This window comes from Haliotis asinina, chromosome 2, assembly GCF_037392515.1.
Source record: "Haliotis asinina isolate JCU_RB_2024 chromosome 2, JCU_Hal_asi_v2, whole genome shotgun sequence".
Lineage (NCBI taxonomy): Eukaryota > Metazoa > Mollusca > Gastropoda > Lepetellida > Haliotidae > Haliotis > Haliotis asinina.
In genome coordinates, this window is record NC_090281.1 from 64,906,620 (window position 1) to 64,925,386 (window position 18,767).

General features: G+C 40.3%; 1 pseudogene; it reads left to right on the top strand.

Annotated features, from left to right (window-relative positions):
• The first annotated feature begins 861 nt into the window (after positions 1-861).
• Positions 862-14,602, top strand: LOC137271965 (uncharacterized; annotated as a pseudogene).
• Positions 14,603-18,767: the final 4,165 nt, after the last annotated feature.

Genomic DNA, 18,767 nt, shown 5'->3' on the forward strand with positions numbered 1-18,767 from the left:
GACACACATAGACACACACACAGACAGACACACACACACTTGGCGCCATCAATCATCTTGGACTATGAAACACTTGCGCTCCTTTTCAGTTAGACCAGATAGGCCACCAAGACGTCAGTGTAACGTAATGCTTTTTTATCCATGTCATAAGGGGCATATATTGATACTGATGCAACCCCCCGGGCAAAAAGCGCACGCGTTTAGTAGCAGTGTTGTTACAATTAACAAGGTATCGCTACTTAGACTTGTTGGGCGATTCCCCTTTGCACCAAGTCCAATGTTAAAACGGTAATGGCTTCCACGTCAACAACACTGCCATAACAGTGCCATAACGACCCGGTGACCTGTCAAACGCCCACGTCGATGCAAGATTACAGTGGTACTGTGACCGGCTTTGGTGATACCCGGCTTCTTGGAGGAAGATCTATTTTTCAGACGACAGCCGGGTTTTGCTGCTTGTTACTGGCGGAAGGACGAAATGGCATACGTTCAAAGGAACATCCTGGAAGAAGTGCCATTCGCGGAGGAGCACTGATGGCATGGGAATGTGTGTCGTATGGCTGCAAATTGCACTTTTGAGAGGAAATCTTAATGGACAAAGACACGAATAGAAAATCTTGATGTGTCATGTAGTGCCTCATTTCGATAATAATCCCCTAGTAGAAGGCCAATCTGTATGGATGACAGCGCCAGGTCACGTCAAGCAATCATTGATTTCCTACACCAAGAATGCCATTCCAACCATACGTCCTGATTTGAACCCTATCGAGCATTTTTGGTGCATTCTGGGGGTCTACGCTCGTTAGAGAGACACGCCTGTCAAGAACATTGATGAATTAGGTCAGAAACAATGCACCAAGAATGGAACAGGTTGCCCAAACATTGGATTCAACGTGTATTCAAAGGTTCAAGGAGGCATCCAGGTGGGTGGAGGTTACAGAAGATACTAACAATGGCATCTGTGGCATGGGAGATCTGATGTGTTTTTTGGGTGTATTTAGGAATATGCATCGTATTACCCGTTTTGATGACCATACCTTCATTAACACATGTTGTTATGTTATTTTACTTCAGTTTTATTTGAAGGGCCCACGTTTGATTAACTTATCCCATTCAGAGTCTTTATTGTTACCTTTTGTGTTGCTGAAAAGTCTTTTTAGCACTTTGGCCATTTCCTGTGAAAACGCACATGACACATAGGCTATGATTAAGTATAGGGCCAATCATAAAACTTCTGTGATGGCATACTGTGTTTTCCATGTGTATGCTACAAATAAGGCGAAGAAATACTGATGCCTCCAACTTTTACTTTCCTTTCAGTGTAAATGTAGAGAGGTACATAACGTATCGTCCACATCGTGACACAACGTCTTGTGGTATTTGGAACTGCACAAGATACAGGTAAAAAGTAAATTACTCGGATAAGTTTTGATTAACTATCTAGTAGATTGTGACCGTTAACCCTGGCGGCCATAGTGCCACACTGGACATCTATGGCTGAGACACATTTGTAATGCCAAATGCCATAGATGGGGCAGGTACTCCGTAAGATAATAACTAAAATAGATAGAATTATCATGAAAACGCCCATACGTTAGCAGAAATCAGCTGGGGACTGTAACGTGATAAGACCCTCAAAATGCTTGAGAACAGGCCATTATCATGTTAGGTGATACCATAAGTAGCTCAGCTGTGGATGCTCAATCACCTACGACTCGGAAGAACTTTGATTCATTGCTAACTATACTTTGGACTCACACTCGTCACATGTACCTGTGCTATTGTGCACTTTCTTGCCCGTGCCAACACAATGAAAACATGGATTAGAACTCTCATGTTGTTGAACACTGCAAAGAATAGCTGCTGGTAGTATGGGCAAAGGTCGATGTCGAATGTCGTTACTCTCAGTAATGACTTCACCAATTTTGCTCTATGACATTTCAGTATTTATAAAACTTGCGTCAGCGACCTACGTTGTTTGTTGTTAGCAAAACTGCTTCAAAACCAACGCTGTTGTTTTTTCCGTTCCTTATTGGATATTCTGATGCAGTGCCCATCTTAGCTATAATAACGGTAACGCTATTTTCCTGGGCATTTTCATTTACAGAAGCACTCGGTCCTGAGGGATATCCTTATAATATTACAGACTATGATACTGCAAATGGGAATTCCCAGAAAAATACCGTTAACCTTATAATATTGCAAACTATGATATTAACACTGGTACGAAGTCGTACATTCTTCAGCAGACAATATCAGACGCATCGTAAGAGACCACGTTTTTGTTCTACCAGGCAGATGTCAGTCACATATTACAGATGCCAAGCAGGGTTCAGATCAACAGATGACATAGACTGCCCTCATCGTAAGTGAATTGTGGTACTTGTATTCAGGAACGATACTTCAGTTGTTATCATAATCATCTGATCATCAGTATGTCTTGGTAACTTAATTTGGGCGTTCGGGGCGTGCGATAAACTACCGGTCAAAATAAACTGACCACTTTTGTATTTTCCGCAATTACAAATACTCCTATTAAGTGAAATGTTGCAAGGAAACATTACCCAAAACAAATTCTGTGGTGTTAAAATGAGTTTCGTGCTGGCATGAGAAATTCCAGAAACGTCATAAATGGAGTTAATACCCGTATACAATTAATATTGTTACATAAATGCAGATGTGCAACAGTGCAACCAAGTAGTACCAAAAAGAACATCACAGTAATGCCGAGACTCTGAAACGCTGAACGTGACAGAGCAAATGGTAAAACAGAAATGGGGGACTGCTCTACGTTACATTGAAAAATATCTTCATTGTTGCCAAGCAACAATGAGCAATTTGTTGATCTGTTAGTAATAGAAAAGTCACAAGACACAAGGCCGTCCAAAAACGGGTAGACCAATGGTTACCACGCCAGTTGAAGACCACAACATCCGGACACTACCCCTGCGGAACAGATTCGTAACGGTGACGTCAATGGCGACCTCGACATATCGACACCCCATCAGCTTGCAAACCATACTACCGTGGCTCTCTATGGCCGTCATCACAGCTGACCATCCCTTTCGTGGAATGGAATTGACCCTTCAAATCTGTCAACACAAGCTACCGTAGGCTCGAACTGTACGTTGGTGGCAGTGACGCCTCTGGGAGACGTGATTTACAGACAAGAGTCAACTCAACATGTTCCGAAATAACGGGCGAGTTCGTGTTTATAGACGTGTGGGTGAGCGACTGGTGCCAAACTGTGTCAAAGAGGTGCACCCTTTTGATGGAGGCGGTGCCATGATATGGGGTGGGAATTATGATCAGCAGAAAACACGACATAGCAGCCTTCACGGAAATATGACTGTTCAAGTGTACAGTGTCGAAGTCTTTAAACCACCTGTATTACGTCAATATCGGACGGATTTGATCCTGCAACATGACAAAGCACGTCCGCATACTGCACGGCTCGTACAAGACTAACTTCACAACATGAGCATCGACGTACTATCCTGGGCAGCACGACCTCCGGATATATATTCGACTGAGCATATTTGGGATCATCTTGATAGACAGTTGAGACGACTGTAAACCCCACAGATAAACTCTCTTCGGTTTGTGGCACAGAATTCCTGCTGACGTCATCCGACGACTAAAGTCACCCCCGCGGAGACGTGTTTTGACATGTATCGATTAAAAGGGTCGTCAAACACGCTACTGAAGGTTTGGACAGTTCCATAGTGTGACTTGAAAAGCATCTTGTGGATGGTCTGTGATCGGTTATAACATTTCATTTTGGCCCCACGTCTCATGATTTCGTAACCAAATTACTATCTATTTGACATTGGTGATTTTGTTTCATGCTTGGTAAGAGGTTACATTTTGTATAAAGAATGTCTTGGTGCTTTCTCAATGAGCCACAACATCAGGTGATAAGTATTTTTTTGCTCGGTAGTTTCCACGTTGTCGATCGTGATTCACAGACGTTTATGCTGATGCTCACTAAGGCAATATGCTTTCGTTTCTTCTAATCCCAGTTGGGCACATTTTACCACACAAGATACCTCAGAGAATTCTTATGATTTGACATTAACATGTTCAGCCACGCATAATGTAGCAATGCAACACAATGTACACATTGCAGCTATTTGTGACAATCAGATCAACCCCGATGCTTGCAACATCGACTACAGGACGTCTCACATCATCTACAGTAACGGCAGGACACAGTACAAGAGTGGGGGGCAGCTGTACTTCCCCTGGGATCTGTACCAACTGTAATGAAGGTTTTTACCCTAGCAGAGAACGATGCAGAAGTACGTGCATATAGGTTCAGTCGATTCATTTATATGGAAGACACTTATATGCCGCCATTCATTTTGCGTACATGCATTGAACTGCTACGTTGAGTTGAACTCACTCGTAGAAGTTCTTGTGATCACAGAAGTTTCTGCAACATTTTGGCCACAAGTTAAGAGCTCACGTTCCTCAAGATTATGCCACATCTTACCTGGACAATGTGCACCACTCTCTGTATGAGTATACCTAAGTATACCGGGAATACAATTAAAAGCAGTGTTGATACAAATTTACAAAACCAGTTTCTGGTATATAAATTGTCTTGCGATCGTTATATATTACTGGTATATCCGTGGTGCAAGCTATAAGTGTAAGCTATTCAAGGCATGAAGATGTATTAACCTTGCCAGTGTGCAGCGCCATCAGCAACTGTGACCTGGAGACATGCACCAGCAGCAGGAACCAGGTGTGTAGTCGCCGTGAGGGGGTCGTGCTGGAACAGGCTGGATACAGGGCTTATGTGGCGTCTTCTGACAGAAGATCATGCAAACGTGAGTTGACGTTCGATGAATAACGAGCCACCATTAGGTCAACAAGTTACACAAATGCATGTTTGCAAGTTCCTGCTGATATTACCACTACTGTTAACATTAAGATGGACTGGGAAAATTTATATAACAATCCTAAGGCCAGAAATGTAATTTTAGATAAGATTGAAACACTTGATCTTGTAGATGTTTGGAGAGAACTTAACAAGGACTTAAGAAAATATACATGGTGGAAAAAAACCCTAGACAACAGGCAAGACTGGACTTCTTCTTATTATCACGAGATATATTCAATCTTGCACTTGATGCTGATATCTTACCTGGATATAAAACAGATCACTCATCTATTAGCTTTATTTTATCAAACACTATAAATCAGGAAAGAGGGCGGGGTTATTGGAAATTTAACACTTCTTTACTTTTACATCCTGAATATGCAGATTTAGTTAGATCAATCCTGAAAGAAACAATTGAGGAATACTCAGATACTGATAGCAAGGTGAAAAACATACATGATTCAGAGCTTAAACTTAAGGTTCATGATAATCTGTCTCTGGAAACATTTTTGATGAAAGTTAGAGGATAAACATTTTCTTTTTCACCTTTTCTTAAAAAGAAAACAAGGGATAAGGCCAAAGAAATAGAAGTTAGAATTAAAGATTATGAAGATACAACTAGGAAAGATTTTCACAATGTAGATGAAACCTTGCTTTCAGAACTTGCAAAACTGAAATCTACAATCTAAACTACAGCAGCTAAAAGAAGAAGAAATGAAAGGAATCCAACTCAGAAACAGAATCTTATGGTATGAAGAAGAAGAAAAACCAACAGAAAATAGGAACTATGTCAGTAAATCAATAAATAAAATGATTACTGGTAATGGTGAAGAAATTACTGACAGTGATTCAATCTTAAATGAACTTAAAGAATTTTATAGAAAACTGTACTCTTCAGATAACAAATATGAAATAGACTCTCAATTTGAAAAGGTGATAACCCCAACACTGAGTGACCATTTGAGAGACAGATTAGCAAAAGAAACTGCCATGAATGAAACATCACTGGCTGTAAAAAAGCATGAAGAATAACAAAAGCCCTGTTATAGATTGATTTCCGATAGATTTCTTTAAGTACTTTTGGAAGTACTTTACTATGAAGAGAGGAATTATCACCTGCGTATCAAAGGGTGATACAAACAGAACCCTATTAAAGAACTGGATACAATTACATTATTATTAAATGCTTTGAATAAAATAATAAGTGCCTGTATCTCTAACCGACTGAAAACTACCTTAAATTCTCTAATACATCATAACCAGACTGGATTCATACCAGGCAGAACACTTAGTGATATTATCACTACTCGTCAGATTATGAATAAAGCAACATGCGGGCACAAAGGAAGAATATTGAATCTTAACATATTACTTCTTCTGTTTACTTTTTGTTTTTAGTACTAATACGTTTTTATTCACACATCTATCGGTATGATATCTTTCTATTCCATCTTTGGACCTGTCAAACTGTGCTTCAAACTTCTGCTGTCGCCTGTAGGCTTTTACTCCTACAGGCCCTGAGCGAAATCTGCAGGCCCAGACCATGAAAAACAAAGTAAACTACACTGTACACAGTTTCACACTGTTTCTAGAAGAGATCAATTAGGTGTTGACATTCCTTTGCGGAAAGCGTTGAAATACTAAGAAATGAAAGGTACGTTATCGTAACATGATGGATCATAGATGATTCCAGATCGTTAATAAAGACATAGAGAACATAATTATGGAAAAATATTACAGTTTTGATAAAAAGACAGGTAAGGGTCTACAAATATTTGAAACTACCGGTCTGATACCATAAAGCTGGGCCTCCGGGCCGACGATTATTTCGAACGCTGCTATCAAATAAAACCAAGTTCCCAGTCATAGAAAGTCAGGAAGTGGACATCTCTTTTGCGTGTATTGCATTGTCTGACAACAAATCGTGTAATCAACACGCCTCTAGGTTTCCTGCTGAACAAAACAAACTTAGATACTTAACAGATCATGTTGTAAAGTCAGACCCACATGTTTTGTCAACAGAGGCGTGTTCGTGGCGGAGTGACAGCACACGGTGTTATCCGGGGACCTGCAGGAACGAGTACGCTAGCAACTGTGTCTGCTCCAGCGGCTTCACAGGGAAACATTGTCAGACAAGTGAGTCGACAAGTACTGGGGCTACATTTGGCCAACAACAAACAGTTCCTTGTCGTTTGCAAAGTGTAAATGACATGTGGCAATGGTGTAAAAACATGTGCAGTCTTTTCCCGTGGACTTTGTGTCATCATTCATTATTCGCTCTTAGCGCTATTTTGGTTCAGGATTAATTTAATCTGCTTCTATGAGTAATCAACACTACTCTTTTACTAACGCTGATTTCTGTCTATACATTGTACACATCTACCACTTAACGAAATGGACACCGTACAAACATACACTAAAAGTGGAAATATTAACAAAATTGTAAGTCTTTGCACTGTTGCTTGTCGTATTTGTTTGCATATTTGTACAGTACAAATATGTTGCAGTAACAATGAAGCCTATGGTACACTCCAACCTCCTAAGACTAACCGCCAGCAATGGCGACACGACAGAGGCACCTCCAGACATCAACATCGGTCCATCTCAGTCCACAAGCTGGTCAAACATCAACTCTACATCCAGAATGTACTACACGTTCATGGCAGAATACAAATCGGTACCTGCATCCAGACATGCCTTCGTTGAAGACTTCCGTGTTGGAATTGTCGGTGGTTCTGTTTCCTTCAAACTCAAAAGAGGTATGTTGAATATTAGAGGGCACAACATTTTGTTGCATACGTCTAAAGTTGGAACGGATTATCTAATGAGTTAGGTATTATATTGTAAAGGTCATCTAGCTTAACGACGGCATATACTATTTGGTGGTGAATTTTAAAATAAAATCCCCTTTCCATATCCATAACAAAAACTCCGCTGACAGTTCGGTTCCGATTATATCAAGAGCACGTGTTTTGGAATCACTGTGGTGGCGAGAAGTTGGAGAGTATCCTGCTTCATCTAACTGATGATCTCGTGCTTCTTGTTTCATCAACCCCTGAACATCATGATTCACGACTGTGTTTTACCAAGGTTCAGGTGTTGTCGCCACTAAGGTCTCTGACTGTGGAGGTGCCAGTCAAAGCAGCCCTGACACAGACCTGTACACCTGTGAAGGAAACTCATCAGGACTACCCCTACCCTTCCAACACAGAGATATGTGAGCAACAATTTTGTAAATGATGGGATGCACGTTAAACTGTCAGATTGAAAGGAAGGTTGGGTATTGTTGCTTCTCACCTCAACCTGATATTTACGTACACCTATGTCATCATAATGTTTTTGTCTTTTCCATAACAATCATAGCGTATTTTTAGAGTGTAAATATTTCTGGTAAACTACATTCTGATATACATAGCTACGACATAGGCACGGTTTATTTCAAATATTTGTTTCATCTTTGAGCTTGGAATCTGAATTCCTAGGATTCTATAAATATTTTGTCATAATTATTTTCAGAATTGAACTTAGTTTTTCATCGAGTAATGGTGGGTATGTGAAGGTCAGGAACAAGGAGAATAACACCCTAGCGACCTACTACTACAACGGTGCTACACAGACCCACACCTTTACTGTGTCCATAGACCTGGTGGATCCCTATCACTGTACTGGTACTGTTGCTTGTGTTGGCAGCATGCTGACTGCCCCCGATGTTATCAGGACTGTAAGTATAAGACCACAGTGACATTTCACACCTGATGGTATTGGTTTACAGGGAGAATGATTCCATGTCTTGTTTCAGCCCACAGTGAACCTTCGCAGGAGCGACTGGTCAGATGATGATGCAGGAATCGATCACTTTGTGAGGGACGTGTATGAACTCCATGCCGTTGGGGATGTACTCAGAGATAAGCGTCGTATTGACACTACAACGTTGACCAGCTCAACGGTGAGGAATATTAGTGCCAATATTTAGATAAATTCAAATCATGGTCAACCATTTGCAATCTAGTGAATATATTACGCCCTATGTAAATGCATGAGTACGTGTGTGCGTTACCTCCACATATAAGCATTTAAGATTAGCACAACTTCTTGAAGCAGCTATCATAGACTGGCACTGACATGAAAAAGACACAAAGCCATTAATTCCCTTGAAATCGAACTGGGCGCAGTGGTTGGTTGAGAAAGCAGCCATGAGATCTAAATTTCAAGGTTCATTTCTCTTCAGCCCACCAAATCGTTCTTTCTTGCGTCAACGTTTTCGATCCGATCAAGGTCACCTTTGCCGGAACTACTTTCCGAGCAGGATACTCTCTCTCCAGCCTGGTGTAAGCAAACCAAAACTTATTTGTATTCACACTCCTTTTAGTTTTTACATAATTATTACTTACTTGTTTGTATATAGAAAGTGATAAAATAAACTCGGCCAAAAAAGCCTAGCGGTTTCAAAGGAATAAAGCGTCAGTTGTCTATGTACCCAACACTATCCGATTTATGCAGACGTTGAATTGAGGCACATCATGTACTTATCTGGCCACATCATGGACGCCAGCATTAGATCTTATAACTACAAGTGGTCAATTTCTAATGTCAAAAAGCACCCACGGAGCAAAGTTTTGCAAATTCTGACTGACAGCGCGTTGGACAACAAGTGACGGTTTCAAGGAACCCCAATGATCTTGGTGCAAGTTGTGATGCCTTTTCCGCGACCGACCTTGTTTCAGGTCACCTCAATTTTGCAATGTCACTTCTACACCAGACGGATTTCCAATTGAAGCACATTGTTCCTTTTCACAAGACTTTGCTGTTTCAGTTACCATTGTCTGCCCCGTCGTTTATTTTTTTCAATAAATTTCACAATGAACAATCATAAACCATTCGAATACAACAATGAGATCTGCTTTCTATTCGCCACACCGCCACAACTTCGAAGTCAGTCGGTGTATTATTACGCGGTCGAACGAATCCGTCTTAGTGTAAAGGTACCATGGCAGGTTGTTAGTGTCATTGCTATTGATATTTGTTTCTGTTTGATAATTTTATTCATGTTATACTTCAAACCGAGGTTCAAAGATAATGAGAAATTTATTGCTATATCAAGGAATACCTCGAGAACTGTTTCTGCAGAGTCACCGCAATACATTCATGGACTGAATGGCATTACAACATATTACATTCAATAAGACACATCACTGTAAACGATGACCATGTAGAAGTGGGTAAAAAGAACTGGATAAACTTCGAATTACAAAATTATCAGAATTGAATGATCAGTTTATGTATGTGCACTGAGAAATGAACGATGTCAAAGCTTTGTTCAAACTCGTGTGAACGAGCGGGTTTACGAGCAAACACACAAACTGACATTCAATAAATGTAAATGTTTCAGACGTCCAACAGCTACATACTGTCTGAGGTGGGAGTGTACTCTTTTGTACTGTCTGCCTGTGACAAGACAGGCAATCGCAGAAGTGCTAGGAGAATCCTGATATGATGGTACTTCAGCTGTAACAACACAAGCAAATACATCTCTCAGTGTGACAACAGCATCACCAGCAACGTCAGAGTGGCAAACTACGTCATCTGCAGTAACAGTAGACTGGACCAACAGATACATCAACACAGTCCATCACAACAACAAGTGGCTCCTGGGCGTGGCTTCTCTTGGTGACATCGGCTCGGACTTCGATGACAACGAGGGTGACAGAGGTGTGGATGCCATCAACAATGTTCAAGGTTGGCACAATTTAGCAGCTTGTGTATATAGAACAGAAATATGTTCTGGAAGTTACGACACATGGCTCATTTATCACACGATATGACAACAATTTATCATTTTTGCATACATGGTTATGCAACAACATGACTGATAATGGCCGTGCAGAAACATTCATAATCGTTGTTAACTTTTAACACTGAGATCATAAGCATTTCCCCTCTTCCGATAAGGTAAAATAAGTATTGTCATTAATATTCAACAGGCGTAACAAGATTTTTGTCATCATACAAAGTCGACCATCAAGGAGAGGCGTCCATCACCAGTCCACCGGTTGATAACCTGTACATCAGTCAAGGTCTGAATCAGTCACAGACCATAACACCCTCACTAGTGGACGGGGACACTGTAAGATTCTGGGTGCGAGCCTATGACATCAGAAGTGAATTCCTTGAAGAACACATGGCAGTCCACATCGACACTTCACCTCCAGTCATAGAGGACCTGTGGCTGACCAAGGGAGACAGGCGGAACATCACCGTGCATAGTGCAGAGGAATTTTCCAAAATCACGCCAGTCTTTTGATTTATTACGGCGTTCATTATTGAATATCTATGAATAAACAGTATTATTGTTAGTTCATTTTTAGATTTCTTCAACAAGCATTTGGTACATATACCGTTAACATGGTCTGCATTTTGCCTCTCGTCCACGTTTACCTACGTATTACTCAAAATAGTGAAGTACCTTCATCACAGTAAAATGTCTGACACATAGGTCCGATGTGAAGAATTGGCAAACCTTGTTATTCAACTTCAGAATGGAGTGGATTGCATACGATGAGCACAGTGGATTGGAGACGGTGTCATGGCGTATTGTAGATAAATACCATGACATCGTGCATGGAGTTCAGCACATCATGGCTCAAGGGGAAACAAGTGTAAGTATTTTCGAGTACACGCCTGGTATATCATAGTTGTTCTGGAACATGTGCTGTACTCCACTACTTCTCTTCTTCAGCATACTTACTTACATATAACATACATATTTGACAATGGAGTTTGGTCAGATCAGTGAAATGAATTTGTTTTGAAAGTTATTTGTGTTGTTAAAATATCTTGCGTGGAAATAACAGAGCATTGCTGACTGCAAGAGCGCCAACACTCATGACCCAAGGGCAGCTAACTGTTACTGTACGCCAGCTAAAGGCTGCTACCATCGTCACTCCCAAGTAAAGCCTATCGTAGTAGACAGTAGTCACCAACGTCGAGGAATGTTCATCAACGAAACCAAAGGATCACACGACACGGACTACTCTCTAGAGGTCACTGCGACAAACCACGCCAAACTTACATCAAAGACGGTGTTTAAAGTAAGTGGGCACGGTCGAATGACTCATGGATCTCTCCTCTGTGCATTGTATAACAGTATACATGCTTTCCTTGTGATAAATATACACATGATCTGTTTCATAACACGCTGTTCCACGATCTTGTCCAGGTGACAATTGATGCAAGCCCCCCACATCCTGGCATTGTTCACGATGGTCAGTTGGGAAACCCGGAAGTGGACTACCAGCAGCATCTCCAACTCTTCAGCCACTGGGACGGATTCTTTGATAAAGAGAGCGGAGTCATGTTTTACCAATATAAATTTGGCCCTCAGTGTCTCTCAGCTAATGAATTTGGAGTAAACCGATCTTCATTTGAGGTGAATAGAGGACGACAGTGCTAAAGAACAAACAATTATTATCTATCTTTGAAAAAAAGTTTGTTGTAAGGAGGAAACTGGCTGTGTTAGTCAGCTGATTGGATCACTGAAAATCAGTGAGGATACCATTTTCACCCTAAAAGGCCAGCAAGAGTATGTGTGTGCATGTGTGTATGCGTGTGTTTATGTGTGCGTGATTGTACTATAGTTGGGCCTTGTATAACAATGTTATGTTTTTTTGTCTCGTTAAAATCATTCACACATATTTCGGTTCATTGCCTTTTCACATGCAGGTCATGAAAACCTGTTCTACATCTGTCTCTTGGACAGCGCCATCTGTCGGCAAGTATCACGTGACAGTAGTGGCCTTCAACCGAGCTCTGAAAGCCTCTGAGCCTGTGTGTTCTGACGGAGTGACCGTAGACACAACACCACCCAGTGTCATTGAGGTTGCAGTGAGAGACTCCAGGGTGATAGAAGGGCTGGTCAAGTCATCAGAAAATGATGTGTGGTACATCGAAGCGTATATAAGACGTACTCTGGTGGCCAATCCAGATGACAGCTGCAGGTACAAAGCATTTATTTGAAAAGTATATGCGGTTCGTTTTGTTGTGACTGTCACATGTGATGGCCATAGGCCCAGTATCATCGAAAGTTCTTCCAGTATCAGTTCATTTACATTTCTCATTTTCATACGATACCACGATAGATGAAATCCGGCTGGAGGTTTAAAAGCAATATTGTACGTTTGCCAGCACAACTGCAAGCAAATACAATATTGATGTCCCCAGGATAGCAAATGGATATGCATCTGAACTCCAGAGTATCATTCTTATTAGAGAATCTTACGTTTCCACAACATGAATGCAACTCGTGTTTTGTTGAACGTCGTCTTCATGATTAGACGAATTTGCTGCCATGCGCACAACCAGCTGAAGTTTGTCTCATGAACATGACATTCAACATTACGAATCAAAAATAAAAGCGTCATTTGCTTAAACTGGTAACTCTTAAATCATTTATCGTTAAACAGTGTCGTCATTAGAAGAAATCGGCAGGTCACGAACATGGGACCCGTTTCCAATGCTCCAGAATATAGATACATATCTCCGTTTGGCATTATATACATATATCACGTGTCTCCAGCTCACAAGCCACGCCAGCAGATGACAAGAGACTGTCCCTGTTTCCAATACATCGTTACAACAACGGAAGTGAGATACAACTCAACAACTCTGAGTGTAAATCTTTACTAGCATTGCCCGTCAGCTTCATCAACTCACTATATGTCTACAGGGAACGCCACGTGAGTTCTTATGTGTATTGTAATGACACATAAATGGTCAAACTTAACATGTATACCATAACACTTTCATTATCCATATCCCTGTTCAGAGTCTGATTAGTTACAAACTGCTTCACTGTAAAGTTTTTTGGTTTTTTTTTTGTTTCCCAGCTATTTGTAAACTGGATTGGCAGTGACTCTCAGAGTGGTCTCTGTGACTACGAATTTGGGTTGATGTCAGATCCTTCTGGTGAAGCAGCTCCAGATATTCTGCCCTACACTTCCACTCATCATCATCCTCAGTATCAGGGCTACCATCCTCATCTCAGTGAAGGGCAACAGTTCTACATCGCCATCAAGGCCATCAACAAAGCTGGGATCTCAACTGTCAGAGTAAGGCCACAGAATAGAATTACTTTTGATCCATTGTGCATGTTTCTAACGAATGTGTTTTCTTGTACCGATGACCCGTTGCGTAACCAGATTTAACTTGTTTTCATTAAAGGTGGTTGGACCTGTAACCGTGTATACACGATATCCTGCATTTACTGGGTTAATGACCGTGACGTTGAAACACGACTACTTAATTGCACGTTGGTGAGACACAGCCTTCACTGACACAGGGCATCTAAAATATGACGCTGCAGTAGGTATGTGTTGTCGTTATCCCTCTAATATCCTTCATCTTATTTCAATTGCCAATAAATCTGCCATTACACTTGCATAATGTTCGTCAGGAACTAAGGACGGCACGGAGACGATGATCCCCTTCACGACGCTGCAGTCAGGAGGAGGATGTACACTGACGTCTCCACCCACGTGTACAGCTGTCGCGCTCACAGACCTCCACTGGGACCTCCATCACAGCCACACCTACTTCGTGTCAGTCAGAGTCACCAACATAGTAGGACTGTCTACAGTGGCAGTGTCTGAACCCTACGTCCATGACGTCATGTCGCCATTACACGGTGTAGCAGAAGACGTTATTCCACCTGGAGAGTGATTGAGTTAATATTTAACGTCACATCGGTGAACGTTTTTAGCCATATCGTGACGATACCATATGACATAGTAATGGAATATATAAATATTATAAAAACCTGTCAACGAAGGAGAGTAAAACAAACAGATTGTCACGGACAGATATTTAAAACTAGTAATTAAATCTAAATCAGCTTAACTATAGAGGATGATACAATATGAAAATGGGCTATGGATCGCCAACAACTGAAGGTGGACGACCATCCGAGGGATTACGGGGACTTCCATTACTTTTGCATGGACTGTACCTGCATGGACACTAGCTGGATTTACACCATCCCTTCAGCCACTGGCGAGTGTAGGGAAATGTAGTCGAAATTTACAAGTATACTACATTTAAGAAAAATGGTAAGTTTAAATTTGACTTTGAAAGTTTTGGGTCTTGCATACCCTCTTAGGGGGACAATAATTTTACGACACTTTAACCCGATTCTGGGATACAGCCACTAAAAATCGCATCTGCTATTTTATACAACCATTTATGAATAAATTACCTATATACAAAACATATTGTTCATAATTTATCTACCAGTTCTATTTCTTTTAAATAAAACAAGTATTATATCATAATTTACATTATTAAATATATCCTTCCTTGTTTGAACACTGACATGCTTCACCGTGATGCCTTCATCACAAGGGATACAAAACGGAGGATCGTCACTGGGTATATCTAGTATGGTCGCATAATGACCTCTTCAAATCTGGACTGGCAACCCAAGTGGTCATAACCAGTCTAGGGTTTTATTGCATGTAATTTGTTAATACGTACTTGAGTGTCCCACTTCTTTTGCATCAGATCACTGATATAAAATCTAATGACAGCTTTTTAATCTGAGTATGGAATGAGAAGTGGCGTCATAGATTTGCTGAGTGCTGCCTTATCATACAGGTCAATGATTTCTATCAAAGTGGATGTTTGCAAGAAATATTTTTAATAGCCTAAGGACATGAAAGAGAATCTGAATAGATTATATATTGTATTATGTTTGGGGTGTCTTTGAATATATTTAAGAGCTGTTAATATGGCTTTGTGCTTCAGCTAGATAGAAAATAGAGCTGTCACCCGGTAATCTGGAAGAGATTGTTTTGGACCCAATGACTGTGGCACAAGCCACTACGCCAACATCCATGGCTCCATCTGTGAATAAGGATTTATATATATTGTATTTACTTTTTAATTGATTAAATTCTTGTTTAAATTGTAACTCATAAGTTTGTGATTTTTTAAAGTGTTGTCAGTGTAAGGTCAACTTGTGGCCTCACCAATTGCAAAGGAGGAGAAGAAAGTAAACTGGAAGGAGCTATATTTTCTAGCTCAATGCCAGCAGCAGAAGAAGTTTCGCTCTAATGTTAAGAGGCGGAATAAGAGCTGACGTCTTGTTAAACAGATCCTCATACAAGGGATTAAAGACATAGTTATATGCAGGGTTTGATTTGATTTGTTTGATTGGCATTATTAGAAGCTGGAGAGTAATAGGGGGTAAGATTCTTTATGGATAACAATCTCTTTATTACATATGATGCGACGTTTCGGTATAGATCCTTATTCCGTTGTCAAGCAAGAGTGGAGTAATACATCACCGAAAAGACTTATATACATGGACAGGGATAAAGCAATAACAACGTGTAGGTATGGATCAAAGGCGGGGGATTAACAACAACAACTGGTGGTAGTAATGGTGTGACAATGAGAGGAAGCCAATAGTAGCTGTGAGTGTTGTTACGAGTGTGTATTTCCTGTATATTTTGTTATTAATTCAGTGTTAATTATTATATGGGTCACATTTCGTTTTAATATCTGGTCAACACTTTAGCATTCTGGCATTCCGGAATTTACCTGCTCCTAGTTTTCAATGTTTCCCTTCCGGAATACTGCTTTGAGACCATTCTACAGTGTTGACGATGTTAGTTTGTGCCCGAACTTTCGGGAAGTGACTTAGTTTATATATAAATAGGCTGGTTGCCGTGTGGAGGGCGACACTCTCACTGATATTCTTTCATATCTGCTGGATTTACATCTCCGCCACGCTTGGATATACTGCCAACGCTTGAAATCCTGAATCTACATTATCTGCTGTCGCACCGATCGCTTTGTTTACATTTTGCCGTAGCTGTTTCCTCTCACATCAAGACTTTGGTGAGTTTGATATATTGTATTTTTGTGACCCACTGACTTAGATTTTGTCTCTCTTGAAATGCATTTGTAATCAGCATTGATATATTGACTTGTGACTCTGTATATCTCGCTCTCTTGGTTTAACAATATATTATTTGAACGTAAACAACTTGTCTTGTTCTGTTTTGCTAGTTTACAAGGGGATTTGTTAAAGAGTTTGTCACGGTAAATTCTTAACCGTAACAGTGTAACAAAGTATACATGGCTGATAGGGTAATTAGTGATGATGGCTGGTGAGCTCTAATCTGTTATTTTTATCAGTTCATTGTATGCAGTAGGGATGAGATATCCCTGATCTCTGTTAATTGAGGGATTGTGTCTCCTGATTTGAACTGCTACTGCCACTTTTCTTTGGGTGAAGTCCTTGTGGTTTTTTGATAATATCTCTACATTGTCCCAAATTATGCAGTGATTGGGACATTTGATGATGTGGTCGGGTATAGCAGATTTCCGATCTGATTTGGTTGTACATGATAAGTGTTCTTTGATTCTGATGTTTATGGGCCGGGAGGTTTCACCCCACCTACATATGCCTCGCCACAGCGGCAGTTGATTTTGTAGATGACACCTTTCGGTAGCTGATGTTGTTTAGAGGTGTTCCTGCCATTTGCTTTGAGCAGGGTTTTCAGCGATGTAAAGCTGGTAAAGTAGGTTTCAATGCCTGGTTGTTGCTTTAGGAGACGACTGATGTGGTAGGAGGTTTTTCCAATGAAGGGCAAAGCGATGCGGATAGGTGCTGGTAATGATCAGGGTAGACCCCACTCGGACTTGAAATTGTCTTCTAAAAACTGTGATATAAAAAGGGGTAAACTACCCCTCAAACAAAAATCATGGAGATCTTTCAAAATGCCATGGTTCCTTGTTGTATCATATGCCTTTTCAAGATCGAAAAAATCGATACAGTATGTCGTTTATTTAGCAAGGAATGTTTGATGAAAGACTCGATTTTACTACAATGTTTCCGGAAACCATATTGAATGTCGATGATGAGGTTGTTGGTTTCCAGGTACCATACTAGACCAATATTAACCATATGTTCCATTGTCTTGCAAACACAGTTAGTTAAAAAAGTTGGTCTGTAATTAGATGGATCGGTATTATCCCAGCCATGTTTAGGAATATGAATGATTATGGCATTGATGGTGGGAAATTTCAAGAAGTCCAGATGCAATCAAAGATTTTCAATAATATTTCTAAACATGATTCAAGTAGACTTTTAAGGAGCTGATAATGAATGTTAATGTTCCTGAAGCAGTGTCATGAGCTTGCCCAAGAGCAGTGTGGAGCTCATGAATGGGAAAAATTTCATTATAATCCACTCCATTATCTGAATAAGTATTAAGTGACGTTTTTTGTCTTGCTGATTTTTAAACGTCTGAAAGGTTGGTGGATAATGAGGAGGAGGAATGTTTAGCTAACGTTTCACCAAGCAATATCAGATTTTTTTTCTGCTAAAATATTGTCACCCACCTTATAATGGTGCACTCATTTGGAACCTTTACCTTTTATCTTCTTCACCATATTCCAAATCTTAAAAATAGGTGTTCGTGTTGTTATTTTGGAAACATAGTTTTGCAATGACTGTCGTTTATGTTGTTTAAGTGTACGACGAGCCTTGGCGTTTGAAATTTTAATTTTAGGAACTGTTGGGTGCCGACAAACATATCTTTCATCCATTTTCCTAGCCTTTCGAGCTTGTTTGCAGTCAGTAGTAAACCATGGTTTACGAATGTGTGGAACCATAGAGGACTTGGGAATACAATCATCAGCAGTCATATTTAATTTTTCAGAAAAAAATGAATAGGATCAGCTACATGTACAAAGACATATAAAGACACTGTTAAATCTAGAGAAGAGTATGAGCCAGTTGCAGGGTGAAGATATGTGTAAGAATTATCATTGACAATACATAAATCCGAATTTGTGAAGAAATCCTCAAGAATCTCTC